At 40.4% G+C, this 10,556-nt stretch overlaps 1 pseudogene; it reads left to right on the forward strand.

The window, feature by feature from the left end:
- The first annotated feature begins 332 nt into the window (after nucleotides 1-332).
- Nucleotides 333-2,709, forward strand: LOC132356735 (cytochrome b-like; annotated as a pseudogene).
- The last annotated feature ends 7,847 nt before the right edge of the window (nucleotides 2,710-10,556 follow it).

Raw genomic sequence — 10,556 nt, forward strand, 5'->3', positions numbered from 1 at the left:
AGCCTTTTTCCTAACAATCTCCCCACTTGGGAAAGTCAGCACCTTCAACATCCTGTTTCGCACAGTTTGGAATTTGTCCGCAGGATGAAGCAGAAGGGAGGGAACCAATGAGACACACGGCCGAGGTGTTTGGACAGGCACATGCCACTCTAATTTCCAATCAGGAAGAGGAACTGACCAAAGGCTCAGCTTGCCCCTGGAACCAGAATATGGCTTGAAGCCATCCTGCTGTTTTGTGGCCAGTTCCAAAAAAAAACAAGTTGAAAAATGGAGCTCAGGGGCACTGCAATTCACAAACCTGGAGAACTGTAAATGATACCTATCGTCGAAAAATGTCTCGAGATAAGTCATCGAAAAGGACTTGTAAGCAAGGCAGCATTGCAGGAAACGGATTTCAAGAGGTAGATTGGACTCACCATGAAAGCACATGAAAAGCTCCTGAACTTCGCCAATGATGCCACTGGCCAAAAAGGCCGTATGCGGTTTTCCATTTTTCCCGCTTCTCTCCTTCAGCTCCTATCAATGAAAACAACCCCCTCTTAGTTAACTCCATCAAACGCCTATTAATCGGATTTATTTTTGCTGGGTTTATCATCTCCAACCGCACTCCTCCAACAACCATCCCCCTAATAACTATACCTTTATATTTAAAATTACCTGCCCTCGTAGTAACAGCTCTGGGCTTCATACTAGCATTCAAAATCAACCTTAACACACAAAACTTAAAATATACTCACCCCTTAAACTCCTCTAAATTCTCCACTCTCCTAGTATATTTCCCCACCATCATACACCACCTACCTCCCCATCTAAACCTATAAATAAACCAAAAATTAGCAACCTCCATGTTAGAGTTAATCTGACTAGAAACTATCCTACCAAAGTATACAGCCTTCATTCAACTAAAATCCTCCACACTAGTCTCAAACCAAAAAGGCCTTATTAAACTCTACTTTCCATCATTCGTCATTACCATTACCCTCAGTATATTCCTATTTAATTACCCTGAGTAATTTCCATAATAACCACAACACCAATAAATAATGACCAGCCTGTAACAATCACCAACCAAGTACCATAGCTGTATAATGCTGCAATTCCCATAGCCTCCTCACTAAAAAACCCAGAGCCACCAGTATCGTAAATAACCCAATCTCCCAGCCCATTAAACTTAAACACAATTTCCACAACCTCATCCTTCAAAATATAAAATACCATTAAAAACTCTATTACTAGCCCTAAAAGAAATGTCCCCATTACAACCTTATTAGAAACCCAAACCTCAGGATATTGTTCAGTGGCTATAGCCGTTGTATAACCAAACTCAACCAATATCCCCCCTAAATAGATCAAAAATACCATTAAACCCAGAAATGAACCGCCAAAATTTAACACGATCCCACACCCAACACCACCAGCCACAAACAGGCGAGGGTTTTGAAGCAACCCCACAAAACTAATCACAAAAATAATACTTAAAATAAATACAGTATATGTCATCATTATTCTCACATAGACTTCAACTGTGACCAATGACATGAAAAATCATCGTTGTCATTCACCTACAAGAACACCAACGACCAACACCCGAGAAACCTACCCACTAATAAAAATCCTCAACAACACATTCATTGACCTCTCTACCCCATCAAATATCTCATCATGATGAAATTTTGGCTCCTTACTAGGCGTCTGCCTAATCCTACAAATCCTAACAGGCCTATTCCTGGCAATACACTACACACCAGACACAACAACTGCCTTCTCATCAGTAACACACATCTGCTGAGACGTCAATTATGGCTGAATCATCCGATATATACACGCAAATGGAGCTTCCACATTTTTTATCTGTATGCCCACGTACGATGCGGTCTATACTATGGATCCTACGCCTTTCAGGAAACATGAAACATTGGAATTATCCTACTACTTATAGTCATAGCCACCGCATTCATAGGCTACATCCTACCCTGAGGACAAATATCATTCTGAGGCACAACTGTTATCACAAATCTACTGTCAGCAATCCCATATATTGGCACCACCCTCGTCGAATGAATCTGAGAGGGGTTTTCCGTAGATAAAGCAACACTAACATGATTCTTTGCCTTCCACTTCATTCTCCCTTTCATCATCACAGCACTAGCAGTCGTCCACCTATTATTCCTTCACTAAACAGGATCCAACAACCCCACAGGAATTCCATCTGATACAAACAAAATCCCATTTCACCCTTATTATACAATCAAGGACATCTTGGGCACCATACTACTAATCTTAGCTTCACTAATATTAGCCCTATTCTCACCCTACTTGCTAGGAGATCCCGACAACTACACCCCAGCAAACCCACTCAGCCCGCCACCACATTTCAAACCAGAATGATATTTTCTATTCACATATGCAATTCTATGATCAATCCCCAACAAGCTAGGAGGAGTCTTGGCCCTGCTACTCTCAATCCTAACCCTGGCATTTATTCCAATACTCCATACATCTAAACAATGAAGCATGATATTTCGACCCTTCAGCCAATTCTTGTTCTGAATACTAGTGGTAGATTTACTAACACTAACATGGATTGGAAGACAGCCTGTGGAATACCCATATATAGCTATAGGACAACTTGCATCCATCTTATATTTTCTCTTAATTCTGGTGTTAATACCAGTGACTAGTCTCATTGAAAACAAGTTCCTAAAATGAAGAGTCTTTGTAGTATAACACAATATTCCGGTCTTGTAAACCGCAAAAGGAGAACAACGTATCTCCCCGAGACTCAAGGAAGAAGTACTAAGTTTCACCGCCAGCACCCAAAGCTGAAATTCTATATAAACTATTCCCTGAAAAAAGGTATAAGACATTCACAAAACTGCAGTGCGATGTCAGTACTAAAAATAATTCATTTTACTACATACATGCTATGTACACCGTACATGTCTGTACTGCCACATAACTGCAGTAATGTCTCTCTCTCGTATATGTGTGCATGTACATTATATGTATAATTGTACATTAAATTGTTTGCCCCATGCCTAATAAGCATGTACATATCATTGATATTACATAGCACATATATATTATTTATCGTACATAGTACATTAAATTAAACCGGTCTAGATCAACATATTTGGTAATCCCGTCCATTAGACCAGGAGCTTGATCACCAGGCCGCGTGAAACCATTAACTGGCTCAGCAGGTGTCACTCTTCTCGCTCCAGGCCCATGATCTGTGCGGGTTTCTATTGATGAACTTTATCAGACATCTGGTTCTTATTTCAGGGCCATCTCACCTAAAATCGCCCACTCTTTCCCCTTAAATAAGACATCTTGATGGACTAATGACTAATCAGCCCATGCTCACACATAACTGCGATTTCATACATTTGGTATTTTTTATTTTTTGGGAGGGAAATTGCTTGGACTCAGCTATGACCTTAAAAGGTCTTAACACAGTCAAGCAAATTGTAGCTGGACTTGTATGTATTTGTTATTTGGCTAGAGCAACCTACGTTGGTACAATCAGTTAATGGTCACAGGACATAGCACTTTACTATTCCCTCCAGGCTTAAAATAATTATATATCATAATGAATGAACCTCAACCCCCCTCCTCTCATACCAAAGAACTACTTAGATATTCACCACCGATACAGACAGACTTCCCCCTAGATTCGCCAACCATCCTATTGAAAATCTAATACTAAATCTGATATAACCCATGTAATACATCCATACAAACATCACCTACGTGCAGCAAGTTAATGTAGCTTAAACATCTCATAAAGCAAGACACTGAAAATGTCTAGATGGGCTCACCAGCCCCATGAACATAAAGGTTTGGTCCCAGCCTTTCTATTAGTTTTTAATAGAATTACACATGCAAGCATCCACGCCCCGGTGAGAATGCCCTCTAAATCACTAAGATTAAAAGGAGCAGGTATCAAGCACGCCGCACCAGCAGCTCACAACACCTTGCTTAACCACACCCCCAGGGGAGTCAGCAGTGATAAAAATTAAGCCATAAACGAAAGTTTGACTAAGCCATATTAATCAGGGTTGGTAAATTTCGTGCCAGCCACCACGGTCATACGATTGACCCGAATTAATAGAACTATGGCGTAAAGCGTGTTAAAGAACCATACAAGATAAAGTTAAACCTTAATTAAGCTGTAAAAAGCCATAATTAAAACAAAAATAAATTACGAAAGTGACTTTAATATAATCTGATTACACGATAGTCTAAGACCCAAATTGAGATTAGATACCCCACTATGCTTAGCCCTAAACCCAAATAATCGTAAGAACTAGACTATTCGCCAGAGTACTATTAGCAACAGTTTAAAACTCCAAGGCCTTGGCGGTGCTTCACAGCCCTCTAGAGGAGCCTGCTCTATAACCAATAACCCCGACCAACCTCAGCATCCCTGGCTACTCCACTCTACATGCCGCCATCTTCAGCCAACCCTAAAAAGGAGCAAAAGCAAGCATAATTATGACACATAAAAACATTAAGTCAAGGTGTAACCTATGGAATGGGAAGAAATGGGCTAAATTTTCTACACCAAGAACACCCTTTATCCACACGAAAGTTTTTATGAAACCTAAAAATCAAAGGAGGATTTAGTAGTAAATTAAGAATAGAGTGCTTAATAGAATAAGGCCATGAAGCATGCACACACCACCCGTCACCCTCCTCAAGTGCCATGACAAAGCCCCAGTCCATCAACACATGCTAAACAATTATACGAGAGGAGACAAGTCGTAACAAGGTAAGCATACTGGAAAGTGTGCTTGGATAAAACAAGACATAGCTTAAATAAAGCACCTAGTTTATACCTAAAAGATTTCATAACCTATGTATGTCTTGAACTAAACCTAGCCCACACCTTTCCCACCATACTAGCACAAACTAGTCAAATAAAACATCCACCAGACATCTAAAGCTATAGGAGATAGAAATTTAAACACTAATGGTGCTATAGAGGAAGTACCGAAAGGGAATGATGAAAGAAAGATTAAAAGTAATAAAAAGCAAAGCTTACCCCTTGTACGTTTTGCATAATGACTTAACTAGTAACAATTTAACAAAGAGAACTTAAGCTAAACTACCCAAAACCAGACGAGCTACTTATGAACAGTTACTAGAATAAACTCATCTATGTGGCAAAATAGTGAGAAGATTTATAAGTAGAGGTGACAAGCCTAACGAGCCTGGTGATAGCTGGTTGTCCAGGAAAAGAATTTCAGTTCAACGTTAAATAATACTAAAAACCATAATAAGCTTCCACGTATACTTAAACGTTAGTCTAAAAAGGTACAGCTTTTAAGAAATGGACACAACCTTGACTAGAGAGTAAAAACAAACAACACCACAGTTGGCCTAAAAGCAGCCACCAATTAAGAAAGTGTTCAAGCTCAACAACAAAACAATGTTTTAATTCCAATATTAAGTAAATCAACTCCTAGTCTTATTACTGGACTAATCTATAAGACTATAGAAGCAATACTGTTAACATGAGTAACAAGAAATATTTCCCCTTGCACAAGCTTACATCAGCAACTAATAATATACTGATAATTAACAGTAAATAAATATAATCCAACACTAAACTATTTATTAAAAACACTGTTAACACAACACAGGCGTGCACCAAAGGAAAGATTAAAAAAAGTAAAAGGAACTCAGCAAACACAAACCCCGCCTGTTTACCAAAAACATCACCTCTAGCATCACCAGCATTAATACAGTTTTTTTTTTTATAGCTACTTTATTTATTTATTTATTTATTCTTCGCTGTGTTGGGTCTTCGGTTCGTGCGAGGGCTTTCTCTAGTTACGGCAAGTGGGGGCCACTCTTCATCGCGGTGCGGGGACCGCTCCTCATCGCGGTGCGCGGGCCTTTCACTATCGCGGCCCCTCCCGTTGCGGGGCACAGGCTCCAGACGCGCAGGCTCAGCAGTTGTGGCTCACGGGCCCAGCCGCTCCGCGGCATGTGGGATCTTCCCAGACCAGGGCTCGAACCCGTGTCCCCTGCATTGGCAGGCAGATTCTCAACCACTGCGCCACCAGGGAAGCCCCATCACCAGCATTAGAGGCACTGCCTGCCCAGTGACAATCGTTAAACGGCAGCGGTATCCTGACCATGCAAAGGTAGCATAATCATTTGTTCTGTACATAAGGACTTGTATGAATGGCCACACGATGGTTTTACTGTCTCTTACTTTTAATCAGTGAAATTCACCTCCCCGTGAAAAGGCAGGGATAACAAAATAAGACGGGAAGACCCTATGGAGCTTCAATTAATCAACCCAAAAACCATAATCTTGAACTGCCAAGGAATAACAAAATTTCACATGGGTAGACAATTTCGGTTGGGGTGACCTCGGAGCACAGAAATCCCTCCAAGTAATTAAAGCCTAGACCCACTAGCCAAAGCATAATATCACTTACTGATCCAAAAAATTGATCAACGGAACAAGTTATCCTAGGGATAACAGCGCAATCCTATTCTAGAGTCCGTATTGACAATAGTGTTTACGACCTCGATGTTGGATCAGGACATCCTAATGGTGTAACTGCTATTAAGGGTTCGTTTGTTCAACGATTAAAGTCCTACATGATCTGAGTTCAGACCGGAGCAATCCAGCTCGGTTTCTATCTATTATACATTTCTCCCAGTACGGAAGGACAAGAGAAATAAGGCCCACTTTAAATAAGCGCCTTCAAAACAGTTAATGGTCTAATCTCAACCTAATAAGCAAGCTCAAACTAGTCACCCGAGACCAGGGTTTTGTTGGGGTGGCAGAGCCCGGTAATTGCGTAAAACTTAAACCTTTATACTCAGAGGTTCAAACCCTCTCCCCAACAAAATGTTTATAATTAACATTTTAATGCTCATCATCCCTATCCTCCTAGCCATAGCATTCCTGACACTAGTAGAACGTAAAATCCTAGGCTACATGCAACTCCGAAAAGGGCCAAACATTGTAGGTCCCCATGGCCTACTCCAACCCTATGCCGATGCAATCAAACTATTCACTAAGGAACCCCTATGACCAGCCACATCTTCCACCTCTGTATTCATCATCGTACCTATCTTAGCCCTAACCCTAACAACATGAATCCCTCTACCCATACCATACCCCCTCATCAACATAAACCTAGGAGTATTATTCATATTAGCAATATCAAGCCTAGCCGTATATTCCATTCTATGACCTGGCTGAGCCTCCAACTCAAAATACGCATTAATTGGAGCCCTACGGACAGTAGCACAAACAATCTCATATGAAGTAACATTAGCAATCATCCTCCTATCAGTACTCTTAATAAATGGATCCTTTACCCTAGCAACCCTAACCACAACACAAGAACAACTATGACTAATCTTCCCATCATGACCACTGGCTATAATATGATTCATCTCTACCCTAGCAGAAACCAACTGAGCCCCCTTCGATTTAACAGAAGGAGAATCCGAACTCGTATCTGGCTTCAATGTTGAATACGCAGCTGGCCCCTTCGCCGTATTCTTCTTAGCGGAATACGCCAACATCATTATAATAAATATATTCACAACAATTCTGTTCCTAGGAGCATTCCACAACCCCTACACACCAGAACTGTACACAACTAACCTCACTGTTAAAACATTACTACTAACAACATCCTTCCTATGGATTCTAGCATCCTACTCTCGATTTCGATATGACCAACTAATACACTTACTCTGAAAAAACTTCCTACCTCTAACACTAGCCCTATGTATATGGCATGTATCACTGCCCATCATAACAGCAAGTACCCCTCCACAAACATAAGAAATATGTCTGATAAAAGAGTTACTTTGATAGAGTAAATAATAGAGGTTTAAACCCTCTTATTTCTAGAATCATAGGAATTGAACCTACCCTTAAGAATTCAAAGTTCTTCGTGCTACCACATTACACTACATTCTACAGTAAGGTCAGCTAAACAAGCTATCGGGCCCATACCCCGAAAATGTTGGTTTATATCCTTCCTGTACTAATAAATCCCATTATCTTTATTATTATCCTAACAACTGCCATTTTAGGAACTACAATCATAATTACCAGCTCTCACTGATTACTAGCCTGAATTGGATTAGAAATAAATATAATAGCCATCAGCCCTGTCATAATAAAAAAACTTTAACCCACGAGCTATAGAAGCCTCCACTAAATATTTTCTAACACAGGCCACCGCATCTGTATTACTTATAATAGCAGTCATCATTAACCTACTGCACTCCAACCAATGAACCATCACAAAGCTATTCAACCCAACAGCATCCATAATAATAACAATAGCACTAGCTATTAAACTAGGACTATCCCCCTTTCACTTTTGAGTGCCCGAAGTAGCACAAGGTATCCCTTTAACAGCAGGCCTAATCCTAGTAACTGACAAAAGCTTTCACCCCTGCCAATCCTATATCAAATTTCACCATCAATCAATCTAAATTTAATATTAGCCCTATCCATACTTTCTATCCTAGTCAGAGGTTGAGGTGGATTAAACCAGACACAACTCCGAAAAATCATGGCCTACTCATCAATTGCCCACATGGGATGAATAACAGCCATCTTACTGTATAGCCCAAACATAACCATCCTAAATCTACTCATCTACATCATAACAACCCTCACTATAGTCATACCATTTATTCAAAGCTCAACTACCACCACACTATCACAATCACAAACATGAAACAAAACACCTGTCACCACAACCCTCACCATACTGACCCTCCTCTCAATAGGAGGACTCCCGCCCCTGTCAGGATTCATGCCTAAGTGAATGATCATTCAAGAGATAACAAAAAATAATACCATTATTCTACCCACACTCATGGCCATCACAGCACTACTCAACCTATACTTCTACATACGGCTCACATACTCCACAGCACTAACTTTATTCCCCTCTACAAACAACATGAAGATAAAGTGACAACTTAACTCCACAAAACAAAAAACCCTTTTACCAACTATAATCATAATATCTGCAATACTTCTACCTCTCACACAATACTGTCAATCCTAGAATAGGAATTCAGGTTTAACCAGACCAAGGACCTTCAAAGCCCTGAGCAAGTACAATTTACTTAATTCCTGCCAAATAAAGACTGCAAGACTATATCTTACATCATTTGAATGCAAATCAAACACTTTAATTAAGCTAAATCCTCTCTAGATCGAAGGGATACATTTCCCAAGAACTTTTAGTTAACAGCTAAATACCCTAATCAACTGGCTTCAAACTACTTCTCCCACAGCAAGAAAAAAAAGGCGGGAGAAGTCCAGGCAGGGTTGAAGCTGCTTCCTTGAATTTGCAATTCCAAATGATGATTCACCACAGGACCTGGCAAAAAGAGGGCTCAACCTCTGTCTTTAGATTTACAGTCTAATGCCTGCTCGGCCATTTTACCTATGTTCATAAATCGCTGATTATTCTCAACCAACCACAAAGACACTGGCACCTTATACTTACTATTTGGCGCCTGAGCCGGAATGGTGGGCACTGGCCTAAGCTTATTAATTCGTGCTGAACTAGGCCAACCCGGCACACTGCTCAGAGACGACCAAATTTACAATGTGCTAGTAACAGCCCACGCATTTGTAATAATCTTCTTTATAGTCATACCCATTATAATCAGCGGGTTTGGAAACTGGCTAGTGCCCCTAATAACTGGGGCATCCGATATAGCTTTTCCCCATATAAACAATATAAGTTTCTGACTGCTCCCTCCTTCTTTCCTATTACTACTAGCATCATCAATAGTTGAGGTTGGTGCAGGCACAGGCTGAACTGTGTACCCACACTTAGCCAGAAACTTAGCACATGCAGGAGCTTCAGTTGATCTCACTATTTTCTCACTACATTTAGCTGGTGTATCCTCAATTCTTGGGCCCATTAGTTTTATTACTACTATTATCAACATAAAACCACCCGCTATAACCCAGTACCAAACACGACTATTCGTATGGTCAGTCCTAATCACAGTGGTATTCTATTATCCTTACCTGTCCTAGCAGCTGGAATTACCATACTATTAACAGATCGAAACCTGAATACAACTTTCTTTGACCCTGCAGGAGGAGACCCAGTCCTATATCAACACTTATTTTGATTCTTTGGGCATCCCAAAGTGTACATTTTAATCCTACCTAGTTTGGGATGATCTCACACATTGTAACTTACTACTCGGGAAAAAAAGAACCTTTCGAATATATGGGTATGGTGTAAGCTATAATATCAATCGGGTTCTTAGGTTTTATTGTATGGGCCCATCATATATTCACAGTAGGCATGGACGTTGATACACGAGCATACTTTACATCAGCCACTATAATTATTGCTATCCCTACAGGAGTAAAAGTATTTAGCTGAGATGACAGAGTAGAAGGACGTGCTCTCACTCCCTCTTGTGAGAACACCAGAATCACAACTAGCTGCTGGACAATCATTGACAGGAAGACACCGGAACTCACCAAAAAAGATATCCCACATCCAGAGACAAAGGAGAAG

Source organism: Balaenoptera ricei, chromosome 21, assembly GCF_028023285.1.
Source record: "Balaenoptera ricei isolate mBalRic1 chromosome 21, mBalRic1.hap2, whole genome shotgun sequence".
Lineage (NCBI taxonomy): Eukaryota > Metazoa > Chordata > Mammalia > Artiodactyla > Balaenopteridae > Balaenoptera > Balaenoptera ricei.